Source organism: Haplochromis burtoni, unplaced genomic scaffold, assembly GCF_018398535.1.
Source record: "Haplochromis burtoni strain Fernald_Lab_line unplaced genomic scaffold, NCSU_Asbu1 Contig_9, whole genome shotgun sequence".
Classification (NCBI taxonomy): domain Eukaryota; kingdom Metazoa; phylum Chordata; class Actinopteri; order Cichliformes; family Cichlidae; genus Haplochromis; species Haplochromis burtoni.
The window spans coordinates 106,541-127,990 of NW_024582370.1; the positions used below are offsets into that span (position 1 = coordinate 106,541).

Genomic DNA, 21,450 nt, shown 5'->3' on the forward strand with positions numbered 1-21,450 from the left:
TGCTACCTACTGCTGTTCCAAAATTGTCACCCCTGATCTGGAACGGCATGCATGTTTGAATAATGCACCCTGATTTCCCCGAGTTATAGTTATTATTTGTGAACATTTCAAGATTCTTTTCATCATCGACTCGGAGGGTAATTGCTTTGTACACTACAGTGACGGACTGCTGGGATCCATGTGGCTTTAGGTTACCATACCCGCCGGAAAATTAGTAAACAGAAGTAATCAGTCTTTGGTTCCATGTTGTGATCATGTTAATGTTCACACTAAGCAAGCCAGCTTCGGGACATTATCCCCGTCTTCCTCAATATGATTGGTGTGAAATTAATTAGTTCTGCTGTGAGACTTGGGTAACTAAGTAAAACAAGACAGGAGCTGGTTTCATTGGTAACAACCCAGAATGCAAAACAACACAGATGCATCACAAATAGACACTTTTTCCTTCTGCGGAAAGTCATCAACAGGACTTATTTTACTGAAGGATCTGATTTTAGTTAGTTGATTATTAAGTTGATCCATAACATGTATGTCATGTACTCTATATTTTCATCTTTTAAGGTCATCTTTGGCGTGCACACTTTATTGGACACAACAACAGAACATATATCAGCTGCTCCTGTTGTCTGTGCTGATGAATAATAGAGGTTAACAGTACAGTAAAGACGTTGTGCTGATAGATGAGTTTTCTTTTCATGTTAGAGGTTTCGCCCTCCTTATCTGCTGCTCACAGCAGTAATGCTACTCAGTCAACATGCTGTCGATCCTTTACATGCACATACATGTAGCATAGATGATAGCATCACACAGTTGTTGCAGATTTGTTGGCTGCACATCCCTGATGTAAATCTCATGTTCCATCACATCCCAAAGGTCTTCTAATAGACTGTGATCCTGTGACTTTGGATGCAATATGAGTACAGTGATTTCCTTGTTAGATTCAAGAAACCATTTTGAGATGCTATGACCTTTGAGACATGATGTGTTTTCCTGCTGGAAGCATAGATCAGAAGATGGGTACATGGTGATCACAGAGGGATGGACATCAGCCTTGTTGTAAATGGTATTAAGGGGCTCAAAGTGGAATAAGGAAACATCTCCTGCACCTTCACACCACCAGCAGCCCGAATAACTGATACAAGGTAGGATTCATTCATGCTTTCATGATGTCTATGGCTAATTTTGAACCAACTATCTGAATGTCTAGGTAGAAATGAAGACTCATCACACCAGATCAACGTTTTCCAGTCTTCTGTTGCCCAGTTTTCACGAGACCATATAAACTGTAGCTTCAGTTTCTTCTTCTTTGCTGACAGGAGGGACACCTGGTGTTGTTCTTTTGAAGCTATAGCTCTGCTTTAAAATGTGAAGTGTTGGACATTCAGAGAAGTTCATCTCCATGCCTTGGTTGCAACAAACAGTTACTGGAGAAACTGTTGCCTTCGTATCAGAATTCTGGTTATTTTTCCCTGACCTGCGGCATTAATGACACATTTTCTCCCACACAACTGCTGCTCACTGGAGATTTTTTGTTTTTTTCAGACCATTCTCTGTAAACCGTTGAGATGGTGGTGTGGGGAAGTCCCAGCAGTTTCTGAAATACTCATACCAGACTCTCTGGTGCCAACAACCACGCCACAGTCAAAGTTTCTGGCATGGGATAAGCTAATCAGATCCTTGAGCGAACAAACAGTTGAACAGGTGTACCTAATTAAGTAGCCGACTACACATTCCTCCCCTTCTCTTCTCCCTTCTTTGCTCCACACAAATATAATAACACAGAGACATAAACCTGTGTACTTCTGCCTGTTCTTTTGTTTATCTGTGCTAAATCATGCAAGTTTGAAAGATGAAATAACACAGTAACACGTCCTTGACAAATACAAGTCATAAAAAGGCAAAACAGGTTTTTCCTCAGTATATTTTACTTGGCGTGACACATTCAGTAACTCATGCTGGCTGAACTTTAAAAAGAATCTGTTGTGTAACTAAGCAGACTTAATGGCACTTCTCTACTGGTGCTCTTCTCATGCTACAGTCTCACATTAACCACTAGTATCATCTCTACTTGTGGCTTTTGTACCTGGTGTTCAACAACCGTTACGTGGTCTCACTTAAATTTGACATGGTTTTCTTCATGTGTGTGGTTAGTCGTGGGCATTTACAGTGGTGAAAAGAAGACAGTGCAGCAACACCCTCCCCTACATACAGAGAAAACTGAGGAGGGACTATTGATTTTGTGGAAAAGAGGAGGCTGATAACAGATGTGTGAATTTGTCATCCAGGGAGAGCCTCAGAGGGAAATGGCCAGTGCAATCATCAGCAGCAAGGAGCCTGTAGGGAGGCATTCACACATAAACACGCGCGTACACTTCTTTATAAAGACAGAGAGGAGGCACAAGACAAAGATACCAGGAAAACGAAATGGAATCTCAGAACTAATGGGCCAAGGAGTAGATGTTCAATTTATTTCACACATGCACCAACCCGAACCTCAACCAAAAGCTGGCAAACGGTCCTTGTGAAAGCCAAGAGCTATTCACGGTAACAGCTGGTTCCTGCCCGAGTTTCACAAAGGCGCAGTCGCATACAGCCATGTGGACGACAATCTGATCGTGATTAACAGTCACACTATACAATTAGAGCCACAACAGGTGTAGCTGTAGATGGGGGCACGCACAATGAGTCAGTGTATTAACCGCACACGCGGTGCAGAAAGAAGAATAGTTTGACAGAGGGGGAAAAAAGAGGGCGTAATGGAGAGAAAGACGCTCTCACGACGGTATTTTATCATCTCTGTAATTAAACATATAGCTGTGGTTATGAACGAGAAATCGAGACGAAGAAATGGCGATAACGAAACAGATGGAGGTGCACACATTTGGAGCAAGAATACAGTGAAAATGGAGGTTCTTAACTCTCTACCACTAATGCTCTTAGGTGGGAATCTCTGCTGAGGCTGCTCCGAATGTGCGCGTGCGTTATAATTATGCACTCAACAGATAATTCTCATTTACAGCCTAGGGTTACCACGGAAACACAAACAGCCAAGCAGCAGATGACAAGTTTAAAAATATGACACCTAAAAAAAGGAAAAGAAAAGAAAGATTATACCTCGTCTGAACTAGCATGCATGCAACCATGACTGTTGGAACATATATACAGTGCATTCTGCACAGTGGTGTGTGAGAGCTGTGTAGCATGAATGTGAATGGGGTGGGGAGGAGACCGAAGGAGAGAGAGAGAGATATGTGTTGAGATAGAGGAGATAATAGGAGGGAGGGAAGGTGGTGTTAGAGAGGAGGAGGCGGCTGATGATGGGAGTGTAGATGGTTTCTATTTTTATCCTGCATGTGTGATATATGCCAATAGGTGTTCAAACCCCAGAGCAAGAGAGACTTCTGCAGACTGTGATGCACCGAGTGTATTTTCACATTTGAACGGTAAGTACGAAGTCCTAACTTTCAGTGGTAACATTGAATTTCGGTGCGGATAGCGCAACTACAATAATTACAGTCTATTTTTCAGATGAGTGACTGAAGATAACTGTTGGCCCCAATATTTTCTTTCCCTGCCAGGAAGCAAAGGTGCCGAAAGCCTCCATAAAACCCAGCAAATTGAATGTGCTGATATTAAATTGAATGCACTAAGGAAACAGCAGCAGGAGAAAAAATGATATCATGAAGAAATCAAATCAGGATTATATTCATAAGGCCATTCGATAACTTGTTAATCCCAAAATGATTGGGCTTTGGGCGAAAAAATGCATGGATATACACACACAGACACGCACATCAAAGAGATGGATTAAGGGACATCGATCAATAAGTCCCCATTGTTTAGCAACATCAAACCATTCCAACAGTAACAGATCCGGACAATTTCTCAAGCATCGTACTAAACACAATAAATGCGCTTACAGAATGGACACTCAGAGCGAGTCAGATCTACCGTGGCCAAATTACCAAACAATTTCAAATGTGATTTCTAGTTTTGCTATACATCTTTGTAATGTTGCAGTGCAGGGACCACAGCCACTTATTGGATTATATGGCTATCACATCAATCACCCCGTGCTGTGACTGGCCTCCACTTACTAAAGCATTTATCTGATGATCCCCTCATAAATGGCCTGATGAATAGCACCGTCCTCTGACTTTGGTCTAATCGTAATTGCATCAGTCTCCAATGGATACCGCTTCTCATCCCTTTCTGTCTCCGTCTTTCTGAATCATTCTCTGGACAGGTCAAGCAAAAACAACAAAACAGGTCCAACTGGCAGAGACATAAGATTTGATCAGAAAATAGTACTGTATCGGTCTGCACTGTAACTAATGCACTCATGCAAATTTAACATTTAAAGTAGCAGCAGCAGCAGCAGCACTATGCTATTTAAGAGCCGCTCTAAAGACTCTGCACTCACTCACATCAGTGTGAGGTAAGTACCAACATGCTTGGCTTTACTGTTTGCTAATCTTCTGTGCCTTTAGAGGAAGTCAGCTAATTCCATAGTAATCAATTACTAGTAGGAGACATAATTCTGGGTCGAGGTGGTCACAAAATGACTGGTATCAACAGCGTCATCCCACGCAGCTGGTGTGGAAAAATAGCAATAATTATATTTCAAGTGTGAACCTGAGGATGCATATTAATATTAGCCTCGTTCTTCATCGCACCCTGAGGTCTTGTTGGCTTTTTTGGCTGAGTTGCAGACTTCTAATATAATCACCACAGCCTTGTTTTCTTCTATTTAGTCTCCACACCTGCAGGGAACACAAGAAGATTGCAGAGCATTCATGGCAAAGGAAGCTAAAAATAGCAGCAACCACCAATCATAATAGCTGCTGTCCAAAAAGGAATGACAAACACTGTTAAGGGGAATAGAAGATTAACAAGCTGATTTACTTTATTTGATTGTGAACAAAGTGTTGGATGTTAGCAAATAAAATAAAATTGAGAAAAATGAGCTTTTCCATCAAGCAACACAAACATCATCTGATATTTTAGGAGAAACACAGACTATTTGATAGCCTGTGATGGCATGCAAACAATTTGACTAGTTAGGCCAACACGCCTCTGCACACCGTGATGTCTGAAACTCAAACACGCTTTATTCCAAAATCCTAAAACAGGCAGAGCTGCAAAGGATACAAAGCTCTTTTGAACAATATCATTGTTTTAATCCATAAACCTACATATGAATCCCTGCATACACACGTGCACAGACATAGGTACACATACAAAAAAAACATATATTTGAGATGATAAATCCTCAAAAGAGGCCATCTGTGAATTTCTAATAACATTTGGCCAGGGTTTGGTGTATCTGCTTTTCCATGGGACCTGGCTCAAATCTGTTAGCATTTCCCAGCATGGCTTCTGTATAGAACACACATCAATGACCTCACAGCTGGAGTCTGGAGCACAGGCCAAGTTTACAACTAAGAGGTTCTCCACGGGAAAAGAAGAGACACACGTATACACACAGACACACTTGGCAATCACTGCTCTCCCCTTCTTAAAACAATATATTTTGTTCCCTGATCATCTCTCTGTGTGTGCAGTGTCAGCGTTACGATAAAATTCAAATCTTAATGTCTGACTGCAGTAAGGACCAAGCTCGCTTACTAGTAGTATAATGCGTCTGCAGTAATGTGTCTAACTAGTACAAATGAGGAGGACACTGACTGACATCTTTCATTATGATTTAGGAAGTGTCCCCCCCCTTAAATCCTCTTGTGCAGCTAGTTGTAAAGCATGATCTTACGCAAAAGCTGCCAAACAAATTGAAATGTGTTGATGAGATTCTGCAGTCACAGTCGGCACCTCCAACTGTCCCAGTGTGTGGTGAGCTCATTGATCTACTTTTGCACCTTGAGAAAAATGTCTCTGTTGCACTGTACACAATGCTCTCCAATATTTACACTTTCGTAATTGTGGCTAGTTTTTTTTTCTTTGAGTGCATTGGGTTGTAATTGTTTATGGCACTTTTTGATGTGGTTCGAAGCATGTCGTTTGTCTGCGAGTTCTGTGAAGGACCGGCATCTTGTCCAGGGTCTACCCCGCCTCCAGCCCCCCACTGTTCAAGTGCGAGGATGCATGGATGTTTGTAGAATCTGTGCAGCTTACAGAGTTAACATGTGAGCACAAGCTCAATTTTTTAAAAATAAAACAGCAAAGTGAGGTGAAGCTTTCTCGCGCTCTGGTGATCAGTTAGCAACCTTTTTCCCTATGAAAGTAAACCGGAGTGGTTAATAAAACAGATACAATCTAAATCTGAGCTTTAATAAGCTATGTAATGCTAGATCAGTTGTATGAGCATTAGACAGCAGTGAATGTGCAAATATGCTTGTGTAAACTTAGATCTTAGATAGTAGACTCGTCTTTTATGTTACTACAGGTGTGCCACGGGGATCCATTTGTAGTCTTTACTCCTTGCATACGTGAACAGAGTGATATCTGCCACAAAAACTCAAATGTACAATTTATATATAATGTTTGCATTTGTAGCTATGTATACGTACATATATGGATAATAAAGATTAAATTTTTTTGATACCTTTCAGATTTAAGGATGCAATATTTTGGTTTGATAGCTGTCAAATCTGGACTTAAAGGCTAAACTGGGCGACAGCGTGTAGACGTGTTTACGACACCTTTTGTCCGCAGCAGCGCACCTGCTGGTGGAAAGCTAGCTTAGGAGGAAGCTAACAGCAAAGGGCCAGTACTTTGGAGGTATTTAACAAGTATGATGCCAACAGCTTTGTATGTTTGGATTAGTTTTTGACTTAACTGCAAACTGGGGTCAAGTGAGTTGACACATCTGAAAACCGCTGTCCCCAACTGTCCTCTCTCTTTCCTTCTTCAACACTTGTTAAGACTTTGATTGCACTTATGGTCTCTTGTCAGCTCCGCTCCATGTGATGTGCATACATGACGAGGTGCACTTACGGTGACTGCACAGAAGGCTAAGCCAGAGCAACTGTTAATGACAACAGCAGACTCACAGCGAGCTGAAAATAAGATCTGTGTCACAAACAAAAACAGGTGAAAGCCACAAAACACTCATTGGGTTTATAATGGTCCTGGTTATTATCAGCTCCTAATCTGTATTGCTGACAGTTTAATGTCTTAAAATAGGGGCTGTTCTCTGTTCTGTGTACTTAGCAAACCAGACTCACTTTTAAGACCAATGAAACATGATGAAATGAAAACTGAAGGTAGAAGCTGAATTTGTGTACCAAAACAAATCATGTCTCCTTTTATCACAGTGTTTATTTATAAGGGCCTATTGAACAAATTGTCTACTCTCCTAGAAATCTGAGAGCCCATAGTATAGTCACCTCTGCTCTCTGCATTTAAATACAGTACTTACAGTGTCAGGTCACAGGACACTGTGACATTAGTTTTACCCTTTTTTCACAGGTGCTCTGTGAATGAGGTTTAAGTGCTCTTTGAATGGATCAAGCTCCAAAAGTATGAAGCTACATTCTCATATTTCACTCGGAAACTGTAAAAGTTTAAATGTATTATTTTGTATCTCACGTCACATTTTTATAACACGCATGTCTTTTAATTATTTTAATTATTAATCCTTTATTTATCCAGGTAAAAATCTCATTGAGATTAAAAATCTCATTTACAAGAGATTTTTCTCTTTTAAAAGAGATTCCAAGCTCCCTTAAAACAAAGTGGTTAACAATGACTGGTTTCTCAGACCTTCATGTCGTCTGTTTCTCAGACCTTCGTGGGGACATCAGTCAGAAGGTGGCTCCATAGTGAATTACACATTCACCTGATAAGCAAAAGCTCTCCGGTTCAATCCTGATAGGAGACAAATTCCTCTGAGGTTACGCTGAATCAGTGGTGACCTCTCATGAATAAGGGAGCAGGTGAAAGCAGTTTTTGTGGGCACAGTGGTCAGAAGCATTAGTAATGAACAGCAACGGTAAAAACAAACAAGCCTAACGCTGAGTAATCGTGGATAAATCATCTGCAAAGACTGTGGAAAGGATACAGCTTTTAAGAAAGTGAAAGTTGAAATTCACAACCCAACTCGCTGCTAATTATAGCAGCCCAGACTCATCTGCATCTGTTTAAAAGTCACAGCTCCCCTACAGTACAGCTAGACACACAGTCCCCAAGCTTCTGGTGTGATATCTATTGTTTCTTATTACATTAATCACACAAGCCCTATATTACTCTTTTTACTCAGTACTTTGTTTTTAAGTGTTTGGCTCTTATTTGCACCCAATTTGTCTAATCTTGTGTGAAAAGAATGCCGCTGGTGGAGGCGGAGAGGTGAGTGTGTCCAGAGCACTGTCTGGACACAGTGTGCCCAGTTAAGAGGAGTTATTGGAAAGCTGTTGCTCCACTTACAGCCACCTGCTGCAAGCCTAGTCTGCCTGGTCTGGAAGCATTCATTACGGCCCAGACTACGACATCCATCACCAAAGTCTGATCTATATCCACACATTAGGCTGGAGCTAACACCACCATCCACTAGTCATTAGGAACTGATTAGGTGGGTGGATAGGAACTTGGAATGCATAGATAAATACTTTAGGGCAGCAGTGGGGTTTTACTCATGCAGACCAATCACTTTAAATGGATAGAAGGTCATAAAAGAGAGATATAGAGTGTTGCATAAACAGGAAATAAAAGGATTTATTATCTTGAGCAGTTAATGGACACTAGAGTTTGCATTTTTTGTAACCACTTGATGCTGATTTAGTGGCCAAATAAATTTCTGTAAAGCACTTTGAGAACATTTTTAATTTGTAACACAGCAGAGCGGCAGGCATATCTTCCAGAAACAGCAGGCCTAAATACTCCATGTTTATTTGGATGTTTCCAGTTTTACTATTCATAAATGTAGTGTTATTAGTGTTACAGTTTCATAAAGTTATATACAACCCTATTTCATTCTGGATGCCAGTGGGAAAACTTTTAGGGAGCAATTTTAACCCTGGAGAACCCATGGGGTCAGAGCCGACCCCATGGGTTCTCCAGGGTTAAGCACATATAGATAAAGTTTGTGCAAAAAAATGTTTTTAAAAATGGACCAATGTTACTTTCATGGGTTGTGTTTTATAGACAGCACAGTTGCTGACATGTTTTGCAGTTATTTCACTTGTGGCTTTGCAATATCACTAGAAATCAGTGCATAATGTGAAAATATTAATTTTGGGGATTATTATATTATCCCTGTATATCACAGGGCCAAACAAATGCTATCATTTAGAGTGCTTGATAAATAAAAAATAAAAAGTGACATTTATTCAGTATTCAATAATAAGAAAATTGCTTTTTGATCTAAATCAAGTTTAGTATGTATTCATACTTTTATTAAACAAACTATCTCTGACGGTATAATTCATACATCATCTTCAGGGAATCTCTCCACTGTAAAGTGTTCGCCGTCTATGTCCAGAACTCAGAGTTTGAACTGTTCATATTTATGCAGATTTCATTTTCAAACTGGTAGTCTGCACTCGCCCGATAGTTTATAAGGGTCCAGTTTTCTACAGGTCAACCCTCCCAATTACCAGAATTCTTCATAGATTCAACAAGGTGTTGGAAGCATTCATCATAGATTTTGGTCCTTATTTACATGATAGCATCATTGTTGACTGCCTGTCCACAATGTGAATCTCCCATTCCACCACATGTCGAAGGTGCTCTGTGGGATTAAGATCGGGTGACTGTGAAGGCCGTGTGAGTGCAGTGAATTCATCATGATGTTCAAGAAACCAGTTTGAGATGATTTGAGCTTTGACATACGATATGGCATGATATCCTGCAGGAGGCAGCCATTAAAAAACAAAATAAAATAAATTAAAATGATGATCAGTGTCGTTACAATGCAGCGAGTGTCAGCTCCACCATACGCAGCTTTGGTAATCAATTCATGTTTAAATTCCTAGCAGAGCTGTAAACTATCATAGCGCCTGTCAACTGTCTGTGTGCATGAACATACACAGAGACTGCAGGCAGTGCAACACTTTCTATGAAACATTGGTTTGTTAGTAATTTTGACTGTGATATTTTGTTAAAGACAAGTGAACGCAGCTTCACAGCATGGAGGCTGAGACTGACTGCTCAGCTTAGTTTATCAAACATCGTGACAGATTTTGTTGGTCATAAAATTGATTAATTCTTTTGTTTTTCGTGGGTCGATAACGCAGCCCTTACATCAAGCACATTTTTTGAGCCTGTATATTAATTCTTATGGACTTGCTAGCAAAAGTAATAGTAATATTAATGTATTATTTTTCTGTGGCCCATGTTGGTCACAGCAGTTCTTCAGCAGCCACACCAAGCCATCTTTTCATAGTTCACTAGTTCACTTCTATCCTTTCATCCCACTGAATCGTAAGTCTGCCCAGAGTAATACAGAGTGTCAGAAAAAATTTAAATACACTGGATATGTCCTTTCCCTGCTGTGTTATTACTGAGAGCCTCCATAAAGATATACAGTTTTGTTTTTCCCAACAACCAAAGCAGCAGAGGAAATTTTCTGCATTAACTTTATTGAAGTACAGACTCCAGCAAGTGTTTTTCCACTCATTATCAAGAATACTCTCTGAAATGTGATTATCTTGTGCGCTAGCTGTTCCCATGTACAGGAGCAAAGATCAAACCAGTGGGCTGTATTTGTCCTTATACTTCAGCCCTCTTCCCAGCATCCCTTTGGTTTTTGTAATATTAATAATGAACAGCGGATAGTTTTCTCTTTCACCTCATAAACATGCTGGGGAGATATGATTCCCCTGCTGTGTCTGCACATGCCCGAGGCTATTGAGCATTGAGCAAAAACTCTGACAAATTAATTGTAATATAGCCTGGTTTGAGTGGATGCTTGTACACTGCAGCAATGCAGGTTCAAAGTGTGTGTGTGTGTGCTGAAGAGGGGGGGGAGGGAGACAGAAAATAAGGGAGAGTATATGCAAGCTCCACATGGACTGTGGGGCACTGCAATGCACAACTCGATAAGGAAATATTCCACTTTTAAAAACAAATTGAGGTCTGAAGACTTCTTATAATTTGTTTTCACAATATCAATATTACCTAGTAGGTGGAAAGAAATGAAATATGAGAGGCGGAGAGAGACAGACACCAGACACGGCAATAGGATGAGTAAAAGACTTGAGATGTGTTATGAAGAGGCAAAGAGAAGGGGAAGCAGTAATACAGCCGAACAATAAAGCCTGATAAGATTTAAGATTAAGTATGAAACTGAGCTTTTTAGTATTCGCCTGTAAAATTAAATTTACAGATAAAGATAAATAACATCTTTGCTAAAATGATTTATGTTACAAAATTATTTCAAAAAGATACCCAGATTTATACAAAACAAAATAAATTAAGTTTCGAGTTTCTAAATGGACACTTCTGCAGATTAGATTCTCAATGATTCATCAGTGGATTGATTTTATGCTATGACATCATGTAGCTTTTAACAAATACGCATGGTGTACATGCAGATTACTTTTCCTCATACTCAAATGGCCTCTCCTATGTCCCATTTCCAGAATGAACCACTTCTGCACAGCACACTTCATCTGGACAAAGAGGTTATGTCCTATCCACCGAGCCTCTGCACAGAAACAAAATCAATTTGCACACACCGCACGTGTTCAATTGTCCCTCATGTGAAAGATTGAAGTATATTGTTCTTGTGTGCGATACCAAGGTTACGGACCATCTCCCCTTAAAAGTTAAAGCGGCTTCCTTATGATGCATTCAACATGGTAGGTTGTCCAGAGGTAACGAATACCTTTGATGATTCTCTTTCCTTCAGAAGTGCTTCTAAATCTGTTTTGCATAACAGCTGAAAGCTGGATGGACTTAACTGCACTCTGTTTTGAGCAGGTCATTGATGCGGTGTTAATTCAATGCTAATAAGATTAAAACATAATGCACATTGTCTCCTGTGAAACGAGGCTAGTCAAAATCCTTTGAGGAGACTTCTTATTGAGCGCCAGTAGACCATGGCCTTGCTCCTCACACAGCGAGAGGTAGAGGATGGGTTACTTACAAGAGGGGTTTGGGAATTGAATTAATATAGCCACTAGTCAACCTCTGAAGGCAAAAAAAGGCTTACTGAAATCTATTAGTGGCGTTAGTCCATGACTTGACTTTTGTGCTCCTCTCAGTGCTTGGTGCTGTCATATGGCACATGGCAGGATTAATCCCTTAGCATGTGTAATCCCCCAAAGACATCTGGATGGGGGAAAAAAGTTGTTTCATAGCTTTGTGAAGGACACATCCTGCATCCATGTACTGACATAAGAACAGCAGCACGCAGCAGAGGTCAAATACAATTGTTAACTGAGTGCTACCTTTTTATTTATTTATTTTTAAATAAATGAACTCACCAAATCAAATGGCAATGAATAAAGTAAGAAGAGAGAAGAAGACAACCCACACAGAGACACACATACAGGAAACCAGAGGGAACGGCTCCAGAGACGAGCATTAATCCCCACAGATTTAGTGTAGCAGAACAATTGCTTTTGTCACCCTGGATAATCAGCACAGAACACAGTTTATGAATTACAGTAAACCCAGAAAGACATAGAAATGGGAGTGTGTGAATGAGAGCAAATTCATATACGCCAGTGCAAGAGTGAGAGCACAAAAACCCAAAAAACTGGAACAATGATGTCTACCTGTTCAAAAGCCTGGGAGGATTATTCAGAGGTATTCACACCTGGTTTATCATTATCTCTACAGGGAAATGAGAAGTGATTTATTTCTATAACTTGGCTACATATATGGAGAACTATCACTCACAATCATTTAAGCACTTATTATCCACTCAGTAATAAGTACGCCTGACCAACAGACACAATACAGTCTAATCCATAATTGTTTACATTCAGTGTTTGCTCACAGCCAACTAAATCCAGGGCCAATAAAACAACAGAAGCAATGCTTAGCCAAGTGATTGTCTTCTTAAATCTGTTTAATGCAGTGCAGTGAAACCAAGGAGAAGAGTGTATTTACATCTATCCACCACATCAATACTATTTTCCTTTTATTTGTCAGGTCCCACTCGTGCCACTAAGCCAGCTGGGACCTATGTGAGGAAGATCTGATTTTATTGATTACTCAGCACACATGACCTTTGGGGCAGACGGATGGCAGATCCTTCAGGTCCTTTGGGTTGTCGTGTGGCAGGGATTTAGTCTGGCACATCCCATGGATGCTTAATTGAATTGGGATATGGGAGGTCAGGAAGTAGGATAAACACCTTGGGCTCTTTGTTGCATTGTTGAAGTCACTTTGGAGCTTATTTAAAAAAAAAATTATCTACTTTGCTGTAGCAGGATGGAGTATCCTGCTGGGGGAGGCGATTGCTATCAAAACACGCATTAGGAATGATTTTTTCAGTGGGTCACATGTGTCAAAGTATAATTTGGATGAATTAAAAGGTCTTTAAGTGTTATTTTTCCCATAATTTCTACAGCTGAATTAAGATGTTAGTATGCTAACTGCTATTACAACTGAGCCTGATGAAATGTGAGATCTCAGGAAGATATTTAATGAGATGAAAAGTTGAAGGATAATAAAGTGACTTCAGTTCATTGCCTAGGGACCATAAACTATGAATGGCAATCCATCCAACAGTTATTTTAGTCTGGACCAAAGTCATAGGAGTCACCAAAAGCTGTGTTACTGCCGGGGTTAGAAACAGGCAAACAATCTACCCGACAGTTTGTATGTATCAGGCAGTCCCTCGCTCATCACAAAGAGAAGTCTTAATGTTTCAGGAAATGATAAGAAGAGTCTCAGAGCTTGGTGTGGGCAGCAGCCATCAGCTGTCCAGGATGCTGCTAAACACCCTGGAAACTGATAATCACCAACTCATTTTCAGGCTCCTCATGGAGAGCCTGCTGGTAATTGAATTGGAGTGGGCACAAGTGTTGTAGGTTTGGAAGGACCATTGCTGAAGGCAATCAGCTGTGACAGACAGTGAGAGAGAGACAGGAAAGGAGGGAGAGAGACTGTTCCTATAATTAAATGGTCACACGTGTGACGTACGTTTTCCTGCTTCGACACCACAAGCATCACTCCAATCACTTTTGCCCAGTTAGTCGAGATTAAGTTAGTCAGGACACAGCGTCCTATGACAGCGAAGCATTTTCATGCACAGCATGCCGAGGATGAAAAGACGGCAGCAAACTAGAGTACATGCATAAAATACCTTGCTGAAAGACCCTCCCTGTAAATTACCCTTCACAGTCACATTGGCCACAACATTCCCCACCCCCTAGCTGACAGGTGGCCAGGTAAATGGATTTCTGAAAAAGCTAGAATGGCTTGGTGCTCAATATCACTTTTCAAAAAATGGGCAACCATCCAGACCTCTGTATGAAAAGAGGGTGAAATTGATGCCAAAAAGAAAGGAGAATCTGAGCAGGAATCCAGGCAGGCTGAGAGGAATCACTTCCACTTTTTTAAGACTCCAGGATAGCATTGACCTATGTGACCTCAGACACACAATACAAGCAGCAGGTACCCACACACCACTAACCAGTGTATTGCTCTTTTTGAACAGTTTACTCTGTTTTTATTTATTCCTATATGAAGTTTATGATGACCTTTAGAGCTCTATTGAGGTTTTTGGATCAACTGTTCCCAACAAAAAAGTACATTTTTTGCTCCTGTTGCAACTTCAGATAGATGGCAAGCTTGCAATTTTGCTAGTGTGCATGGCAATATCAATGTATGTTTGACAGCTGGGCTCTCTTATTCTATATTTTAATGTATTAAGAATACATTTGCACATTCAAGGCCTCTAGAGGATGAATCGAAATAACAATAGTGACCTACACTTTATAAAATGTATAGCCTCATTAACAGAGTATTATTTAAACATTCTTTGGGTTATTGCATGTCACCACACTATAGCATTTGGCTCAAGTTCACAGAATGGCTATAGACTGTTGTTTTGCACAACAGTCCTCTTAACAGAGGCAAAACATGTAAAATATGTTTTAAAGAGCAATATATACATCCTCTAACAGTTCAAGCTCCTTTTTGTAAATAAGATAATGCTGTTAAATAAAATAATTATTAACCGTTTTTATAATTAAAGAATAATCCTATATTAAAATTCTGTGACTCCTTTTATAAACTAATGGTTTCTTGACTCATACTATTGATTAAATATATATCCTATTTGTTGGAACTTGACTTGGTTTAGACTTTGGGCATCATTCAAAAACTGATGTTGTCACACCAAAAGAGCTCCGTCTCTGGGGTGAAACACCCCCATAAATGTTACCCATTACACATGGTACTGTTATATATTAAGCAGCAGATGCTGCATTTAATCCCGGGGGGGTCCTTCCCCCCCCTTATTACTGTTGCTGTTTGTACGGTAAAAGCAAGTAATTGATTTTTTTTCATGACTCAACCTGAGCTATTTAAATATTTATACAGGAGGAATGTCACTTGACATTATAGTTAGTGATTATGAAGATCCCGCAGGGTGAAACTCATCATTTTCATTTGTGGTCTCTTTTTCTGTGCTTTGGTACTCCACTGTGGACACCGTCTCTCTGCTGATAATTGAGACGGTTGTAAGTTATATCACTACAATGAGCAGAAACATGAAACTTCTGCACGTTATTGCTGTGTAACCTACTTGGAAACCACAGCCCTGGAAAATTGCTTCTGATTTTTCTACCTTTACAATAAGTCCACAATTCAGCAGCGTAGATGTAAAACTAAACGTGGCAGCACATAATTACTTTATAAAGGTGTACTCAGTTACAGAACAAACTATGCTGAACATAAGCCTTCATTCAAGGGGAAAAAACACATCAGTTACAGTGTAAACATTTGAATGTAGACATGCACATGATCTTAGTAGGGGCGACATCCACCATGTAAGTAAGGAGGCGTGATTATACCATCATTTTTGATAAGCAGTTGATAAACGGTACTATATCAAAATCTTGTTCCAGTCTTTTTACAGTTGTGCAAAACCTAGAGATCACATAAAACTTCAAGAATATAGACAGAAAGTAACATCTTTAATCAAAGACTATGTTCACTGATGGCATTGTGCTCTACTTATCACATCACAATCTACAGTCTGTAATAAAATGTTTTGGGTGAAGAAAATTAGCTGAAACTGTTGGCTGCGTACGCCACATGTATGTGCTGATGTCTTGTTTGGTTTATTGTTACATTTGGTGTATGAATATTTAAATGTATACCTGATATTTGTTTGATATTTCATTACAGGAAATCTACACAGAGACTGCATGGGTGCGTGCCCTGCTTACCTTCTCACTCCTTTGTTTTACCTACTGTAGCAAAAAGCAGTCATTGCTGCTGCAGTGCTGGTCATTAATATGCAGCAACAAGCACTTTTGCACTTATCATGAATTTTACAGTGCACTTATCATACCTTTTCTACATAAGGGCAATAATTAAACCAAAAAGATACATGGCTGCTGTCATGTTCTTAGTTAAGTGGATGTCTGCCTTGACCGAAACCGATGTCTGGACTGTGACTTCAAAGTACCGAAAAACGCTCCAAACACTGTGTAAACATCTAGAGTAACTCTATGTATTATCTCTATCAATATATTTTTCCTTTTAAAAGCAATCAATTAATCACTCTTACTGAATCAAATGAATAATTCATCTTATAAAGTAGTATCTAAAGATACTGAAGGAAGAACAAGCTGCTTTGGTTCAGCGTATGATTTAATACCGTCTAAGTGTTTACAAGAATAATTCTATCCAACACAAAAGCTGAGTGGTCTCTTCACATTTCTTTTACATTTTGTGGTACAATGCCATCGTGTGATCATTTTATAATATAAATGAATACAAAAGCACGTCAGTCATGTATTTAAAAAATGTAAGTACAGACTGATATTCATCACACTTTAACATGCGTAGATGATTACAAAGTCTTTAGGTTACTGACAGGTGGAGCCCGCCCTATTTAAACCCCTGACATCAGCAGGTTTGCTGCTGAAATCTTTAGTGTCATTATGCCAGGCTCTAAAGACCTCTGATTCTATTATAGGATAAATAAAATATAAGTGCCATAGGTTTTAAACGACAGATTTCTTCAGGACGCAGCAAATTTAACTCAAGGATAGATTGTTTAATACAAAAAGAAGTCCCAATGAAACACATGTTCCACTGTTGCTTTTGCAACTGTTGAGCTCAAAGTTTAGGAGTGTACGTTCAGAATGAAACATGCTCAAACTAAATATTATGGATTTCAATTAACATTATTATTGAGCATATAAGCCTCTTGGAATAATGTATAGACATGGGACATAAAGACAGGGCTGTTTGGCCGTAGCATAGCAGGCATCTTTGAAACAGATCAAAAGACAGCTGTTTGGGTGAAAACCCCCAAACCAATTGTGATGGATGCTTTGGGGTTGCTCCACTGAGCATCTCAATATCACTGACTCAACTATGAACCATCATTTCTAATACTGCAGGTCAAGCTGAAGCTGTCTGTCCCAAATAATAATTTCTAATATCAAGGGTATCCTTTTTTCCTCAGATGAAAACTGTTGATATTTTTGGTGAATACGTGATTTTAGAGGTAAATTTTCTTTTGACTGCATTCAAAAACTCAATCTGGATGCACTGTTTCACTAAGGTTTAAATGTTTGCATGTTGTCACAGTTATGACAACTGTCCCCATCAAGCTTCATTCAAACTATGCAAACTTCATATCAGACTTGTGAAGGTCAGCACAGTTATAATCTTGACCCTGAAAAGAAGAGGTTACCATCAGATCTGGATCTTAATCTCATGACCAAATTAATTCTTTGACTGCTCTCATGAATTCAGGGCAACAAGTCAATGACTTCACATTTAGGTGCTGGCTTTTAGTCATAATCCCATCAGTCATACACTCAAATTGTAATTAGTAACACTAAGAATGGACGGCACGTTCCTCTATTAAACCCAAATCAATACTCACTTATCTGCACTGATTATTATGTCCATGTACTGTAGCTGTTATCTCTAAAGTAAATTATGCATAAATCAGAGCCTGGTAACACAGACTGCATAGATACAACATGCACAACTTCTAACCACGTGTACATGTTATGTAACTAGACCATGCCAACTTCTTATTTTGATCCACATTGTAGTTCTTATGCACATGTGCCATTAACAATAATAATATGTGCTATTCTTCATGTAAGGTCAACAGGGAATTTTCCCTCAACGGCAGCTACATTAGCCTCTGCAGCTACGCTCAGGTCATACGGGTCTCTACATACACCTGTGAGGAATAGGTGTTCATCACCTCATCACCAGTGTATGAGTCCTTCACTGGACCACTTTGGTAAGTTTTGTTTTGGTGGTGATCACACCCAATCCTATCATTATGCATTGTGACTGCTTCCATCATATCAACGTCAACAACTAGCTGTTCAAATGCTGCGTAATACTGCACTTCACACCTTTTGACAGGTGCCATTGCAAAGAAGTAATATTTTTCACTTCATTTATGTTCATGTGCTGTAATTTGAAAGAAACATGGAAGCCAGTTTTTACTCTAGACGTTTAACAGCTGAGTGAGACGTTTGTGTTAAGCTCAGGAGACTCAACACATCAGCGAGCATCTTCACTATCAGATTTTCATACATTCTTTTTCATTGGTTAAAATATTAATTTAAAATAAAAGAACATAATCATAGACAAAAAAATCTTTTATTAAGTAGTTGATGAGTTTTTCACTTTATTCAAATGATTTCATTAGCTTGAAATCATGTGAGCTTCGTCTGTATTATTCGTTTATTAGAGGTTCGACTGCGATACATAATTTACTGTGATTAAAATTCAAGCCGTACCAGCCTTTAAAGCACTTGGTCACAAGAATAAACATCAGTCTCAGGTCCTGTCTGTCCTGTCAGAAATTACACTGAGATTATGAAGTTCAGTTTTCTTTCTTTATTCTTATCCAGGACACTACGGTTTCTGTTGGTGTGGATGGATGAGTGATGATGAGCTGAGGTTTGCAGCGTTTCCCTCACAAACACACACCAACGCACTCTCAGCCTCCTCCAGTTTATAATACAGGTTCAACCAAATATGACAAATGCTCAATTTTATAACCACCCTAAGGTCAAAATCAATTTGATTAACAACCTAGAGAACAAAATCCCTCACAGGTCCTATTGCCTAAATGTCCCTGATTTAACTAAAGCCTCAGCACTGTGTGCCTGCTTGCTTGCATCCTTGTCTGCCTCATTTGCAGGATTTGAGCTAAGCCTTTTAGCCCTGCTATAAAGTGATATGAGAGCTCTATGGCAGTTGGTGGCTTGCTAACTCACTTGAGTTGTTAAACCGCTTTTTGTCCAGTCGGTCAAAGGGAACAGGGGGCCTTTTAGGTCTACAGTTGAAAATCACATGTTCTTTGCTTGTACTAAAAGTAGTTCATACAAAAGTATGCCCCCTGCAAGTTTCTTCTCTGCAGTCTGCTTTTGATACAGTTAAAACAGTTAGCTACAAAAAATAGATGCATGCTTGTGTATTTTCTCCATTTCTAATTTTGGCCCACTCTTCACAGCTTGGTCTCTATTTCTCTTCACCTCTGGCATGTGGTTGTTTTTGAAGAAATTGCATTGTCTAAGAAGAAAGATGCACAAGCAAAAATAGCAGAACACTATTCACCTGGTATTTCATTGCACATCGCTGAAGCGGGATTATGGATTCTGATTGAGGCCGGATTATTGTCAGATAAACAAAACAATCAAAAAGCCACAGCGGTCAAAGGGTGCATATACTTAGTGACACAGGGAGGGCACCCTTGTTGCAGTGTGTCATAGCACAATCTGACAAATGTACAAGGAAACACTCAAGAGCACAACCCTCAGCCCTGAGGCTCCGAGACAGGAAGCCAAGAAGTCAAGGAAAGTAGTGTCTGTGGTAACTGGTGCTCATCTTATTAAGTTAGATGAGTATAAATTGCTGTACAGCAGACAGTTGATACTTTTCGATAGATTCCAATGCAAGTAAATGGAAGTAAGTGGAGTAGATCTATCTATCTGTATTATGCTCTGAAAAAAGTAAACTCTGTCATAAAACATGCTTGCATACATTTAGAAATGGTCAAATAGATAAAAACAAATCTTTCCCTTTGTGTGTAAGGTTAGTGTACATCTGTGTCTGTGACTGTGTGTTTTTATGACGTGAACTGTGAGCAGAGACTAGAATGTCAGGCAGGTTTACATTAGTCAGCAGATGCAGTGGGCCACATCATTAGTCACTCTGACACCCACTTCTGGCCCCTGTTTTATTGATGAGGCCAAGCTCAATATCTACCCCCAGTCTAAACACACAGACACACACATAACTTCCAAGTTGTTTTCACATTTGAACTCCAAAACTGCGTCAGGACATTCAGGGCTTGTTGTTGTCCAAAGTTGTCTCTTCACACATGTAGCACACAACAGAGTGTTGGGTAGGAAGCAAGAGACTTGATGCCCACTTGCTCGCTGTGAATTTTTCATACGGTTACCTGCACACAGGCTCAACTGGACATTGCACGTACTGCGTATTAGGGGGCTTGGACACTAGCTTTTGGGGCTGCAGTGTATGGGAGTATGTGTGGGAGTGGCTGTACAGGAGAACACTTTGGCATTAAGTAGAAAGCTACAGGCACTCACTGCACGAGGGTAGAGGTTGTGACAGCAAACAACGTCCTACAGTTTGTCAGGAAATAAAATTATAATGATAAAATGTAATTCTATTTTCTAGAATGCAGTCTGTCTGTAGACCAAATATCCGATTCAGAATCAAATATCTGCTCAACAGCAGATCTTCTGGGCCGATTGTGAATGGCAAGGCACAATGACAGGGTGCCAAGTGTGTTATAGCAATGAGCTCAGAGCCATTTATGGCCTCCATGACTCTGACATTTAGCAGGATGCTGCAATTTGTCAGCCTCTCAGTCTGACTCACACATCCACAACAGGGGACACTCATAAAACACATTACCATTAGGCCTAATAGTGCTGCATCACATAACTCTGTGTGTGTGCCTCTGTGCGTTTGTGCTCTGTAAAATTAACGATATATGTGTAGTTCCTCTAACTGCCATTAAAATGACTGGTGGAAATACACGGTGACAAAAACCAACAAATACATCCTAGTGCACTGCATGTTCACCTCGATCAATCAAAGCGAATTCATGATTGAGTGTATACAGTAACAACAACTCTGTACTGCAGGTTAATTAGCCATTCAGCCAACACTGGAAACGTGCATGGCTTTTAAAATTACTTGTTAATACCAACAATTATCTCTGCCTGTTACCTAAACACTAGTTTGACTCTTAGAACGAGAAAGCATTCGGATGTTTTACATCAGAGTCTTTGAACCACAAAGCACTTCGAGACCTACATCTAGTAACTTACAAAGAGCAGAGAAGGAAGGCTC

At 39.8% G+C, this 21,450-nt stretch overlaps 1 protein-coding gene across 4 annotated transcripts in view; it reads right to left on the reverse strand.

Moving 5' to 3' along the window:
- The window catches only part of kcnd3 (potassium voltage-gated channel, Shal-related subfamily, member 3), a 115,587-nt gene that overhangs the window by 91,012 nt on the left and 3,125 nt on the right, over positions 1 to 21,450 (reverse strand). The gene's annotated exons all lie outside the window — the stretch shown is intronic.